Source organism: Hyperolius riggenbachi, chromosome 5 (genome assembly GCF_040937935.1).
Source record: "Hyperolius riggenbachi isolate aHypRig1 chromosome 5, aHypRig1.pri, whole genome shotgun sequence".
Classification (NCBI taxonomy): domain Eukaryota; kingdom Metazoa; phylum Chordata; class Amphibia; order Anura; family Hyperoliidae; genus Hyperolius; species Hyperolius riggenbachi.
In genome coordinates this window covers 59,564,843-59,579,047 of record NC_090650.1, presented here as the reverse complement: position 1 = coordinate 59,579,047, position 14,205 = coordinate 59,564,843, and the positions used below count along the sequence as shown (strand labels likewise).

The 14,205-nt window shown below is 44.8% G+C and overlaps 1 long non-coding RNA gene across 2 annotated transcripts in view; it reads right to left on the bottom strand.

The window, feature by feature from the left end:
• LOC137519624 (uncharacterized) overlaps positions 1-14,205 on the bottom strand; it is a 346,634-nt gene that overhangs the window by 121,058 nt on the left and 211,371 nt on the right. The window lies entirely within an intron of this gene.

Genomic DNA, 14,205 nt, shown 5'->3' with positions numbered 1-14,205 from the left:
TGTAATACATATAAGAGGTTCCAGGAAAAGGGACCGGTAACGCTAACCCAGCAGCAGCACACGTGATGGAACAGGAGGAGGGTGGCGCAGGAGGAGAAGGCCACGCTTTGAGACACAACAACCCAGGCCTTGCATGAGGACAAGAAGCGTGCGGATAGCAATTTGCATTTTGTCGCCATGCAGTCATAAATGTAATACAGATGAGAGGTTCAATAAACAGGGACCGGAAACGCTAACCCATCACAGATGTTCATTGTTCATGTTACTTGGTTGGGGTCCGGGAGTGTTGCGTAGTCGTTTCCAATCCAGGATTGATTCATTTTAATTTGAGTCAGACGGTCTGCATTTTCTGTGGAGAGGCGGATACGCTGCCGATCTGTGACGATGCCTCCGGCAGCACTGAAACAGCGTTCCGACATAACGCTGGCTGCCGGGCAAGCCAGCACCTCTATTGCGTACATTGCCAGTTTGTGCCAGGTGTCTAGCTTCGATACCCAATAGTTGAAGGGTGCAGATGGATTGTTCAACACAGCTACGCCATCTGACATGTAGTCCTTGACCATCTTCTCCAGGCGATCTGTGTTGGAGGTGGATCTGCACGCTTGCTGTTCTGTGTGCTGCTGCATGGGTGTCAGAAAATTTTCCCACTCCAAGGACACTGCCGATACCATTCCCTTTTGGGCACTAGCTGCGGCTTGTGTTGTTTGCTGCCCTCCTGGTCGTCCTGGGTTTGCGGAAGTCAGTCTGTCGGCGTACAACTGGCTAGAGGAGGGGGAGGATGTCAATCTCCTCTCTAAAGTCTCCACAAGGGCCTGCTGGTATTCTTCCATTTTGACCTGTCTGGCTCTTTCTTCAAGCAGTTTTGGAACATTGTGTTTGTACCGTGGATCCAGAAGGGTATAAACCCAGTAATTGGTGTTGTCCAGAATGCGCACAATGCGTGGGTCGCGTTCAATGCATTCCTAGGCCAAAGAGGTCATAGCCTAGGGTCACAAAACCTGTTTATTTGGGCAATTTCAATGGTGGCGAGTCTGACGTACATAAATCGCAGCAATGGCCGTTAGCAACGTCTGAATCTCACGAAATGTCTCATGCAGGTAGAAGACATATTGTTAGACTTGGGCTCCAAAGATGGGTTCCCTACATCTCTGCAAACCAGAGTTACAGGGCTCCAAATTTGGTAAAATCCCCCATAGGCTTTCATTGGGCCTCCTATTTACAGTTCCAAAATCTCACATCTTTTCAAAGGGCAATTACTCAGCAGTACCAAATTTTCTAGCATTGTAGGGACCCTTAGGGGGAACATGACTGGTGAGTTTCGGGCCCCTAGGCCGAAGAGGTCATAGCCTAGGGTCACAAAAACCTGTTTATTTGGGCTATTTCAATGGTAGTGATGGTGGCGTACATAAATCGCAGCCATGGCCGTTAGCAACGTCTGAATCTCACGAAATGTCTCATGCAGGTAGAAGACATATTGTTAGACTTGGATTCCAAAGATGGGGTCCCTACATCTCTGCAAACCAGAGTTACAGGGGTCCAAAATTGGTAAAATCCCCCATAGGATTGCATTGCCTCCCTATTTCACTTTCCAAAATCTCACATCTTTTCAAAGGGCAATGGCTCAGCAGTACCAAATTTTCTAGCATTGTAGGGACCCTTAGGGGGAACATGACTGGTGAGTTTCGGGCCCCTAGGCCGAAGAGGTCATAGCCTAGGGTCACAAAAACCTGTTTATTTGGGCTATTTCAATGGTAGTGATGGTGACGTACATAAATCGCAGCAATGGCCGTTAGCAAAGTCTGAATCTCACGAAATGTCTCATGCAGGTAGAAGACATATTGTTAGACTTGGATTCCAAAGATGGGGTCCCTACATCTCTGCAAACCAGAGTTACAGGGGTCCAAAATTGGTGAAATCCCCCATAGGATTGCATTGCCTCCCTATTTCACTTTCCAAAATCTCACATCTTTTCAAAGGGCAATGGCTCAGCAGTACCAAATTTTCTAGCATTGTAGGGACCCTTAGGGGGAACATGACTGGTGAGTTTCGGGCCCCTAGGCCGAAGAGGTCATAGCCTAGGGTCACAAAAACCTGTTTATTTGGGCTATTTCAATGGTAGTGATGGTGGCGTACATAAATCGCAGCCATGGCCGTTAGCAACGTCTGAATCTCACGAAATGTCTCATGCAGGTAGAAGACATATTGTTAGACTTGGATTCCAAAGATGGGGTCCCTACATCTCTGCAAACCAGAGTTACAGGGGTCCAAAATTGGTAAAATCCCCCATAGGATTGCATTGCCTCCCTATTTCACTTTCCAAAATCTCACATCTTTTCAAAGGGCAATGGCTCAGCAGTACCAAATTTTCTAGCATTGTAGGGACCCTTAGGGGGAACATGACTGGTGAGTTTCGGGCCCCTAGGCCGAAGAGGTCATAGCCTAGGGTCACAAAAACCTGTTTATTTGGGCTATTTCAATGGTAGTGATGGTGACGTACATAAATCGCAGCAATGGCCGTTAGCAAAGTCTGAATCTCACGAAATGTCTCATGCAGGTAGAAGACATATTGTTAGACTTGGATTCCAAAGATGGGGTCCCTACATCTCTGCAAACCAGAGTTACAGGGGTCCAAAATTGGTGAAATCCCCCATAGGATTGCATTGCCTCCCTATTTCACTTTCCAAAATCTCACATCTTTTCAAAGGGCAATGGCTCAGCAGTACCAAATTTTCTAGCATTGTAGGGACCCTTAGGGGGAACATGACTGGTGAGTTTCGGGCCCCTAGGCCGAAGAGGTCATAGCCTAGGGTCACAAAAACCTGTTTATTTGGGCTATTTCAATGGTAGTGATGGTGGCGTACATAAATCGCAACCATGGCCGTTAGCAACGTCTGAATCTCACGAAATGTCTCATGCAGGTAGAAGACATATTGTTAGACTTGGATTCCAAAGATGGGGTCCCTACATCTCTGCAAACCAGAGTTACAGGGGTCCAAAATTGGTAAAATCCCCCATAGGATTGCATTGCCTCCCTATTTCACTTTCCAAAATCTCACATCTTTTCAAAGGGCAATGGCTCAGCAGTACCAAATTTTCTAGCATTGTAGGGACCCTTAGGGGGATCATGACTGGTGAGTTTTGCCACTGCTGACTGAGCCATTGCCCTTTGAAATGGTGTGAGATTTTGGAACGGTAAATAGGAGGCCCAATGAAATCCTATGGGGGATTTTACCAATTTTGGACCCCTGTAACTCTGGTTTGCAGAGATGTAGGGACCCCATCTTTGGAATCCAAGTCTAACAATATGTCTTCTACCTGCATGAGACATTTCGTGAGATTCAGACGTTGCTAACGGCCATGGCTGCGATTTATGTACGCCACCATCACTACCATTGAAATAGCCCAAATAAACAGGTTTTTGTGACCCTAGGCTATGACCTCTTCGGCCTAGGGGCCCGAAACTCACCAGTCATGTTCCCCCTAAGGGTCCCTACAATGCTAGAAAATTTGGTACTGCTGAGCCATTGCCCTTTGAAAAGATGTGAGATTTTGGAAAGTGAAATAGGGAGGCAATGCAATCCTATGGGGGATTTCACCAATTTTGGACCCCTGTAACTCTGGTTTGCAGAGATGTAGGGACCCCATCTTTGGAATCCAAGTCTAACAATATGTCTTCTACCTGCATGAGACATTTCGTGAGATTCAGACTTTGCTAACGGCCATTGCTGCGATTTATGTACGTCACCATCACTACCATTGAAATAGCCCAAATAAACAGGTTTTTGTGACCCTAGGCTATGACCTCTTCGGCCTAGGGCCCCGAAACTCACCAGTCATGTTCCCCCTAAGGGTCCCTACAATGCTAGAAAATTTGGTACTGCTGAGCCATTGCCCTTTGAAAAGATGTGAGATTTTGGAAAGTGAAATAGGGAGGCAATGCAATCCTATGGGGGATTTTACCAATTTTGGACCCCTGTAACTCTGGATTGCAGAGATGTAGGGACCCCATCTTTGGAATCCAAGTCTAACAATATGTCTTCTACCTGCATGAGACATTTCGTGAGATTCAGACTTTGCTAACGGCCATGGCTGCGATTTATGTACGCCACCATCACTACCATTGAAATAGCCCAAATAAACAGGTTTTTGTGACCCTAGGCTATGACCTCTTCGGCCTAGGGGCCCGAAACTCACCAGTCATGTTCCCCCTAAGGTTCCCTACAATGCTAGAAAATTTGGTACTGCTGAGCCATTGCCCTTTGAAAAGATGTGAGATTTTGGAAAGTGAAATAGGGAGGCAATGCAATCCTATGGGGGATTTCACCAATTTTGGACCCCTGTAACTCTGGTTTGCAGAGATGTAGGGACCCCATCTTTGGAATCCAAGTCTAACAATATGTCTTCTACCTGCATGAGACATTTCGTGAGATTCAGACTTTGCTAACGGCCATTGCTGCGATTTATGTACGTCACCATCACTACCATTGAAATAGCCCAAATAAACAGGTTTTTGTGACCCTAGGCTATGACCTCTTCGGCCTAGGGGCCCGAAACTCACCAGTCATGTTCCCCCTAAGGGTCCCTACAATGCTAGAAAATTTGGTACTGCTGAGCCATTGCCCTTTGAAAAGATGTGAGATTTTGGAAAGTGAAATAGGGAGGCAATGCAATCCTATGGGGGATTTCACCAATTTTGGACCCCTGTAACTCTGGTTTGCAGAGATGTAGGGACCCCATCTTTGGAATCCAAGTCTAACAATATGTCTTCTACCTGCATGAGACATTTCGTGAGATTCAGACTTTGCTAACGGCCATTGCTGCGATTTATGTACGTCACCATCACTACCATTGAAATAGCCCAAATAAACAGGTTTTTGTGACCCTAGGCTATGACCTCTTCGGCCTAGGGGCCCGAAACTCACCAGTCATGTTCCCCCTAAGGGTCCCTACAATGCTAGAAAATTTGGTACTGCTGAGCCATTGCCCTTTGAAAAGATGTGAGATTTTGGAAAGTAAAATAGGGAGGCAATGCAATCCTATGGGGGATTTTACCAATTTTGGACCCCTGTAACTCTGGTTTGCAGAGATGTAGGGACCCCATCTTTGGAATCCAAGTCTAACAATATGTCTTCTACCTGCATGAGACATTTCGTGAGATTCAGACGTTGCTAACGGCCATGGCTGCGATTTATGTACGCCACCATCACTACCATTGAAATAGCCCAAATAAACAGGTTTTTGTGACCCTAGGCTATGACCTCTTCGGCCTAGGGGCCCGAAACTCACCAGTCATGTTCCCCCTAAGGGTCCCTACAATGCTAGAAAATTTGGTACTGCTGAGCCATTGCCCTTTGAAAAGATGTGAGATTTTGGAAAGTGAAATAGGGAGGCAATGCAATCCTATGGGGGATTTCACCAATTTTGGACCCCTGTAACTCTGGTTTGCAGAGATGTAGGGACCCCATCTTTGGAATCCAAGTCTAACAATATGTCTTCTACCTGCATGAGACATTTCGTGAGATTCAGACTTTGCTAACGGCCATTGCTGCGATTTATGTACGTCACCATCACTACCATTGAAATAGCCCAAATAAACAGGTTTTTGTGACCCTAGGCTATGACCTCTTCGGCCTAGGGGCCCGAAACTCACCAGTCATGTTCCCCCTAAGGGTCCCTACAATGCTAGAAAATTTGGTACTGCTGAGCCATTGCCCTTTGAAAAGATGTGAGATTTTGGAAAGTGAAATAGGGAGGCAATGCAATCCTATGGGGGATTTCACCAATTTTGGACCCCTGTAACTCTGGTTTGCAGAGATGTAGGGACCCCATCTTTGGAATCCAAGTCTAACAATATGTCTTCTACCTGCATGAGACATTTCGTGAGATTCAGACGTTGCTAACGGCCATGGCTGCGATTTATGTACGCCACCATCACTACCATTGAAATAGCCCAAATAAACAGGTTTTTGTGACCCTAGGCTATGACCTCTTCGGCCTAGGGGCCCGAAACTCACCAGTCATGTTCCCCCTAAGGGTCCCTACAATGCTAGAAAATTTGGTACTGCTGAGTAATTGCCCTTTGAAAAGATGTGAGATTTTGGAACTGTAAATAGGAGGCCCAATGAAAGCCTATGGGGGATTTTACCAAATTTGGAGCCCTGTAACTCTGGTTTGCAGAGATGTAGGGAACCCATCTTTGGAGCCCAAGTCTAACAATATGTCTTCTACCTGCATGAGACATTTCGTGAGATTCAGACGTTGCTAACGGCCATTGCTGCGATTTATGTACGTCAGACTCGCCACCATTGAAATTGCCCAAATAAACAGGTTTTGTGACCCTAGGCTATGACCTCTTCGGCCTAGGAATGCATTGAACGCGACCCACGCATTGTGCGCATTCTGGACAACACCAATTACTGGGTTTATACCCTTCTGGATCCACGGTACAAACACAATGTTCCAAAACTGCTTGAAGAAAGAGCCAGACAGGTCAAAATGGAAGAATACCAGCAGGCCCTTGTGGAGACTTTAGAGAGGAGATTGACATCCTCCCCCTCCTCTAGCCAGTTGTACGCCGACAGACTGACTTCCGCAAACCCAGGACGACCAGGAGGGCAGCAAACAACACAAGCCGCAGCTAGTGCCCAAAAGGGAATGGTATCGGCAGTGTCCTTGGAGTGGGAAAATTTTCTGACACCCATGCAGCAGCACACAGAACAGCAAGCGTGCAGATCCACCTCCAACACCGATCGCCTGGAGAAGATGGTCAAGGACTACATGTCAGATGGCGTAGCTGTGTTGAACAATCCATCTGCACCCTTCAACTATTGGGTATCGAAGCTAGACACCTGGCACAAACTAGCAATGTACGCAATAGAGGTGCTGGCTTGCCCGGCAGCCAGCGTTATGTCGGAACGCTGTTTCAGTGCTGCCGGAGGCATCGTCACAGATCGGCGGCGTATCCGCCTCTCCACAGAAAATGCAGACCGTCTGACTCAAATTAAAATGAATCAATCCTGGATTGGAAACGACTACGCAACACTCCCGGACCCCAACCAAGTAACATGAACAATGAACATCTGTGATGGGTTAGCGTTTCCGGTCCCTGTTTATTGAACCTCTCATCTGTATTACATTTATGACTGCATGGCGACAAAATGCAAATTGCTATCCGCACGCTTCTTGCCCTCATGCAAGGCCTGGGTTGTTGTGTCTCAAAGCGTGGCCTTCTCCTCCTGCGCCACCCTCCTCCTGTTCCATCACGTGTGCTGCTGCTGGGTTAGCGTTACCGGTCCCTTTTCCTGGAACCTCTTATATGTATTACATTTATGACTGCATGCCGACAAAAAGCATGTTACCTGTGCAAAGAAAACAGACATTTCCCGCATTTAAAAGTCAGTTTTCCCTTTGAAACTTTAAAATCGATTTTCTCAAAAACTATAAGCTCTTTTTGCTAAAAAATTTTTTCCTCTTGTACCCACTCCCAAGGTGCACATACCCTGTAAATTTGGGGTATGTAGCATATAAGGAGGCTTTACAAAGCACGAAAGTTCGGGTCCCCATTGACTTCCATTATGTTCGGAGTTCGGCCATGTTCGGCCCGAACATCTAGATGTTCGCCCAACACTACACGTGACCCGTTCGGCCAATCACAGCGCTAGCCGAACGTTCGGGTAACGTTCGGCCATGCGCTCTTAGTTCGGCCATATGGCCGAACCCGAACATCACCCGAACAGGGTGATGTTCTGCAGAACCCGAACAGTGGCGAACACTGTTCGCCCAACACTAATCCCCGTGGATGTTTCCTTTGCAGGAGAAGGACTCCTTTGAAACACCTATGCAGGCTTCAGGAATGCCCCTTCCCTGCGTCACCCTCAAAAAAAGAGCACGAGAGGAGCTACTAAGCGGTTTCAGAGCTCAGGCCCTGTTGTGCACTGTTGTCGGGGATGAGCCGTGACCCCGGCCATCTTGGAAATTGTTTATATTTCTGCTCCCGACTGACGAATAGAGCGGCAGAGAACGGAGCGAATTGGTGTGATGGGTTTCAGAAGACGAGCTGTGTCAGGTAGTACGTTTTATTTCAATTTTTTGAACACCAACCCAGGTTCTCTTTAAAGAGAATATGTACTCTAAAATTCTTACAATAAAAAGCATACCATTCTATTTATTATGTTCTCCTGGGCCCCTCTTTGCTGTTTCTGCCACTACCTGCTGCAATCCTGGCTTGTAATTGCCAATTTTAGGCAGTGTTTACAAACAAAAAACATGGCTGCTAACCAGCATGTGATAGGCTGAGAGAAGGTCAGTCTGTGACTCATAGAGAGCCTGGAGGGGGTGTGGAGAGGGTGTGTATAACTTCTACCTATCACAGCAGAGCAGCACATTCCTGCCTGAGCCGACAAAGCTGACAAAGGAAAGAAGATTAGATTATATAACAGAGATAATACAGCCACTCTGCAACTAGGAAAGAATTCAGTAAGACAGACCACATTAGAAAAGGTATAGGAACTTATAGGATAGAAGAAATAAGGCTGAAAATTTTGTTACAGAGTGTCTTTAAAGAGGAACTCCAGTGAAAATAATGTAATAAAAAAAGTGCTTTATTTTTACAATAATTATGTATAAATGATTTAGTCAGTGTTTGCTCATTGTAAAATCTTTCCTCTCTCCGATTTACATTCTGACATTTATTACATGGTGACATTGTTACTGTGGGCAGGTTATGTAGCTGTTTCTAGCTGTTCTGGCTGTTACAGACATCTGTAAACAGCCATTTCCTGTCTGTGAACATTGTTACATTGTGGCAGTTTGCCCAGAGTACCGCGGTACTCAGAGCTTCTTGTGGGAGGGGTTTCACCACAATATCTGTCATACAGCGCCCCCCGATGGTCTGTTTGTAATATGCAATAGATTTGTCATGTAAAAGGGGGTATCAGCTACTGATTGGAATAAAGTTAAATTCTTGGTCGGAGTTTCTCTTTAAAGAGACTCCGTAACAAAAATTTCATCCGGTTTTCTTCCATCCTACAAGTTCCAAAATTTATTCTAATGTGCTCTGGCTTACTGCAGCACTTTCTACTATCACTATCTCTGTAATAAATCAACTTATCTCTCTCCTGTCAGACTTGTCGGCCTGTGTCTGGAAGGCTGCCAAGTTCTTCAGTGTTGTGGTTCTGTGATGCATCTCCCCCCTCCAGGCCCCTCTATGCACACTGCCTGTGTGTTATTTAAATTAGGGCAGCTTCTCTCTGCTCTCTTATCTTTTACAAGCTGGATAAATCGTCCTTTGAGCTGGCTGGGCTTTCACATATTGAGGAATTACATACGGGCAGAGCTGTCTGCACTCTGCAGGAAAAAACAGCCTGATACTTCAGTGGATGATAGCTTCAGAGGGAAAGAAACACACAAATGATCTCTTGAGATTCAAAAGGAAGGCTGTATACAGCCTGCTTGTGTATGGATGTATTTTCTATGTGTGGACATACTGTACATCAACCTACTTCCTGTTTTGGTGGCCATTTTGTTTGTTTATAAACAAACTTTTTAAAACTGTTTTTAACCACTTTTAATGCGGCGGGGAGCGGTGAAATTGTGACAGAGGGGAATAGGAGATGTCCCCTAACGCACTGGTATGTTTACTTTTGTGTGATTTTAACAATACAGATTCTCTTTAAAGAGACTCCGTAACAAAAATTGCATCCTGTTTTTTATCACCCTACAAGTTCCAAAAGCTATTCTAATGTGTTCTGGCTTACTGCAGCACGTTCTATTATCACCATCTCTGTAATAAATTAACTTATCTCTCTCTTGTCAGACTTGTCGGCCTGTGTCTGGAAGGCTGCCAAGTTCTTCAGTGTTGTGGTTCTGTGATGCATTTCCCCCCTCCAGGCCCCTCTCTGCACACTGCCTGTGTGTTATTTAGATTATGGCAGGTTCTCTCTGCTCTATTATCTTTTACAAGCTGGATAAATCCTCTACTGAGCTGGCTGGGCTTTCACATACTGAGGAATTACATACAGGAAGAGTTGTCTGCACTCTGCAGGAAGAAACAGCCTGACACTTCAGTGGAAGATAGCTGCAGGGGGAAAGAAACACACAAATGATCTCTTGAGATTAAAAAGGAATGCTGTATACAGCCTGCTTGTGTATGGATGTATTTTCTATGTGTGGACATATTGTACATCAATCTACTTCCTGTTTTGGTGGCCATTTTGTTTGTTTATAAACAAACTTTTTAAAACTGTTTTTAACCACTTTTAATGCGTCGAGGAGCGGCGAAATTGTGACAGAGGGGAATAGGAGATGTCCCCTAACGCACTGGTATGTTTACTTTTGTGTGATTTTAACAATACAGATTCTCTTTAAGGCATTGATACTTGAATATAATAGAAGGAGGCACTCCACAGGCTGGAACTTGCGTTCAGTTTATTACATGTCGATACACACTACATGTTTCGGGCTCCGAAACATGTAGTGTGTATCGACATGTAATAAACTGAACGCAAGTTCCAGCCTGTGGAGTGCCTCCTTCTATTATATTCAAGTATCACTGTGTGGAGCAGGGGTGGTGTACCTGCTTGGAGGAGTAGCACCTGCACCAGCTCTCCTGGTCCAGGATTGAGCTATAGAGCTAAGTTCAATCAAGCATACTACTGTCTTTAAGGCAGGTCAGCATCCTCTTGGGTTCAGTTTTATTTTGTTTGGGAAGATGCTGAGGTTCAGGATTGCTCCATTTGGAGCAGATCACATTGCAAGCATGGTTGTCAGATGCTAAGCAACAAAAAGATCCAGTGAAGTGCCAAAAGTTGCTGTAAAACTGTTGTTGAATATAAAGTAAAAAGCGCTATTACACTTACAAATATTAGTATTGCAAGGAGCAACAAGACTCCTAGGCTTTGCAGACGTTTAACCTGGGGAAAAGCTGTGAGAGTCTCAACCTGAAGCATCGTTTCACCATTAGGACTATAATAAAGTGAACATTCCAGTGCATTATAACTACTAGAACAACTATAATGGAGGAGGGCACTATCATGAATGACTCTATAACTGAGAACCCTAAAATGAAAGAGTACTGTAATGGAAGAGACTATAACTGGGGGCACTGTAATGGAGGGTACGATCAGTGGGGGCTTTGTAACTACTAGAGGAGGAAGTATAATGAAGGACACTATAATGCAGGCACTGTAATGGAAGACACTATAACTGGGGCACTAAAATAGAAAGTACTATGATGGAAGATGCTATAACTGGGGGCACTGTAATGGAGAGTACGTTCATGGAAGACACTATAACTGGGGGCACTAAAATGGAAATGAATATAATGGAAGACACTATAACTGGGGGCTCTTAAATTGAAATAAATATAATGGATGGCACTATAACTGGGGGCACAGTTATAGAGGGCATTATAACTACTATAGGAACTATTTTATAAGGGGGCGCTATAAAAGAGGATACTGGAACTAGTGGCAATAAAAAGTATCTATAATATACAGCACTAGATTGAAAGACAGGCACTACAGTAGGAAGCATAGCTGTTATCGTGCCAAACTGCTACATGTCAGGTCCAATGTTCTTGTCCAGGAAATTATCTGCATGGGGTTTGTATGTTTTTAATGTTTTTGCAAGGATATCCTTTTGGCATGCTGGATGTATTAAACTTACCAAAAACAAATGGACTAACTGGCTACCCCCAAAATTTGAAGTTACACTATTGTAGGAACATACGACTATAGTAGGGATTAGATTGTGAGCTCTTTTCAGGAATGGTTAGTGGTATGGCCGTGTACTGTCTAAAGTGATGCAGAAGATGTCAGGTCAGAAATATATAAATACATAACAACTATAATAAGAGCAATGGCGTATATACATTCGTCTCACACCTGTCAATTCATGAATCAATTACTTCAGAAATGATGGAATAGGTTATACACTGTTTTTGGAGTAATCTTAGAGGTTGATAAACATATACAGGGCAGGATTTCTGGAAAGGCTACAAAGGCCCAGGCCTTGGGCAGCCATAGGCCAAGGGGCACATGGACATGAAGGAGGGGTTGCTACATATGAAAGAGGAGGGTGGAAATGGAGAGAAACACATGAAAAAGGAAACTGATGCTCAAGGGAGCTGTTCATGAAAGAAAGGCGGTTGCTTTATATAGATGCTACCATGGAAGAGGGGGCTGCACATGAAATGGGAGGGGCTTGCTGCACAAGAAAGGGGAGAGACACAACATACTTGGCCTAGGGCCACACAAAGTATAAATCCGGCCTTGTACATATATAGATTTATAAAAAAGACTTTACTACTTTAAGCCGATGAACAAGTCAAGTTGAACTTTACGGATGTCTCTTCAAGGTTAGCAGCTTTAAAGAGCCGATGCCATCCCTACTTACTGTGGCAAAGATTAGGCAAGGCCTCCATCGGATGTGACATCTTTGTATGTGCAAGATGTTCTTCATCTAATAACAGTACTTTACTATAATTTTCAGAGCAGTCAGCAGTCTACCTTAGTACATAAGCTGAGAGTGGGATTTATCTGACTTTCTGAGCTCAGTCACTTGTTAATAATAAAACTGTCATTATATACAGAGCTGGCATTAAGAATTTCCACTTGAACACAGCCGGCGACCTTAACTGTCTCTCTCCAAAGTCACAACCTTGACTCTGGTGACGGTTTGTTTCACACTTCACATCTCTGTTCACAAAGCCACTTTGTTCATCACAGTTCTGTGCTGCTTTGTTACTGTTAGCATAGTTATACATTAATATGTTTAAGATGCTTTAAAATGAGGCTCTGATCACTGATGCTGCATACTTCTATTAACGGCATGATATAGAGAAAAGTAACAAACAGTGCAACACTCTACATTGAAAAAAGGCCAGAAACCCACTAGGAGCGATTTCTAATCGCTAGTGATTTGAAAAAGCTTTTGCTGCTGCAATGCTACGGGGGATTTTTATAAAATCACATCACTTAAGTGGGATCACACCCATAGCATTACATTAGCAAGAGTTTTCAAATCGCAAAGTGCTCAGAAAATCGCTCCTAGTGGGTTTTTGGCCTAAGTAAGGAAGCTGAAAAGGAAGGTTCTCACCACCAATGTTGCATGCAAATTTTCTCCCAATTTTCATCAAAAAGGTTATTTTCAAAAAGGTTATTTACAGAAACACACTTGTGGTGAGGTTCAGCCAGTGTTTGTAGGTTCGTCTAGAGGACATCTGTGCTTGAAGCCTCCTGTGATGTAAATCCGGGCCTGGCCCCTAGGCCAAGTATGTTGGGGCTCCCCTTTCATGCACAGCCACCTCCTCTTCCAGGTGTATCATTCATGCCCCTCTCTTTCATGAACACTAGAGATGCTCACTGCGTTCCGCGGAATTCATTTTCCCGCCATTCCGGACGGAATTTGGTAGTTCCGTTCCGTCGCATCGGAACGGAATTGCCATAGCGGAAATTCCGCGGAATGATGCGTAATTCCGGCAGAATGCGGAATTTTGTAAGCCAATCACAAGGAAGCCCCTAGAAGAAGAAGTTTAAAGTGAAAAAAAAACAGGATGTCTTCATGAAAATAGGAATTTCTGCAGCATTCAGAGGCTTACAAAGAACACCCAAACGGATTTCTGCATGAAAATCGGAATTATTTCAGCACCAATTGTTAACAAAAAACAATCAATCCTATGTTAGCAACCAGCTCCCTAGCTATCTCACCTATCCCAACCATTTTGTATAGGTCCCAAAGCTTACGCGACACCTCCTGTAGCGCCAAAATGACCGCCATGGGACCACTGCTAGGTCCCATGGCGTAAGCGACACCTACTGCGGTGCCAAAACCACCGCCAGATCCCAAAGCTTAAGTGACACCTCCTGTGGTGCCAAAACGACCACCATGGGACCACTGCTAGGTCCCATGGCTTAAGTGACACCTCCTGCGGCGCCAAAATGACCGCCATGGGACCATAGCTAGGTCCCATAGCATAAGCGACACCTCCTGCGGTGCCAAAACGACTGCCATGGGACCACTGTTAGGTCCCATGGCATAAGCGACACCTCCTGCTGCTGCAAAAAAGAAAAAATCAAAAAAAGAAAAACTGACCGGGGGAACAGCCACTAGGTCCCATGGGCTACCAGTTAGCATAAATGAGGTTTCATTTGAGATCACTTTAATTTTTCTGCCTGAATGCGAAATTCCGTAGGAATTCGCAAAATT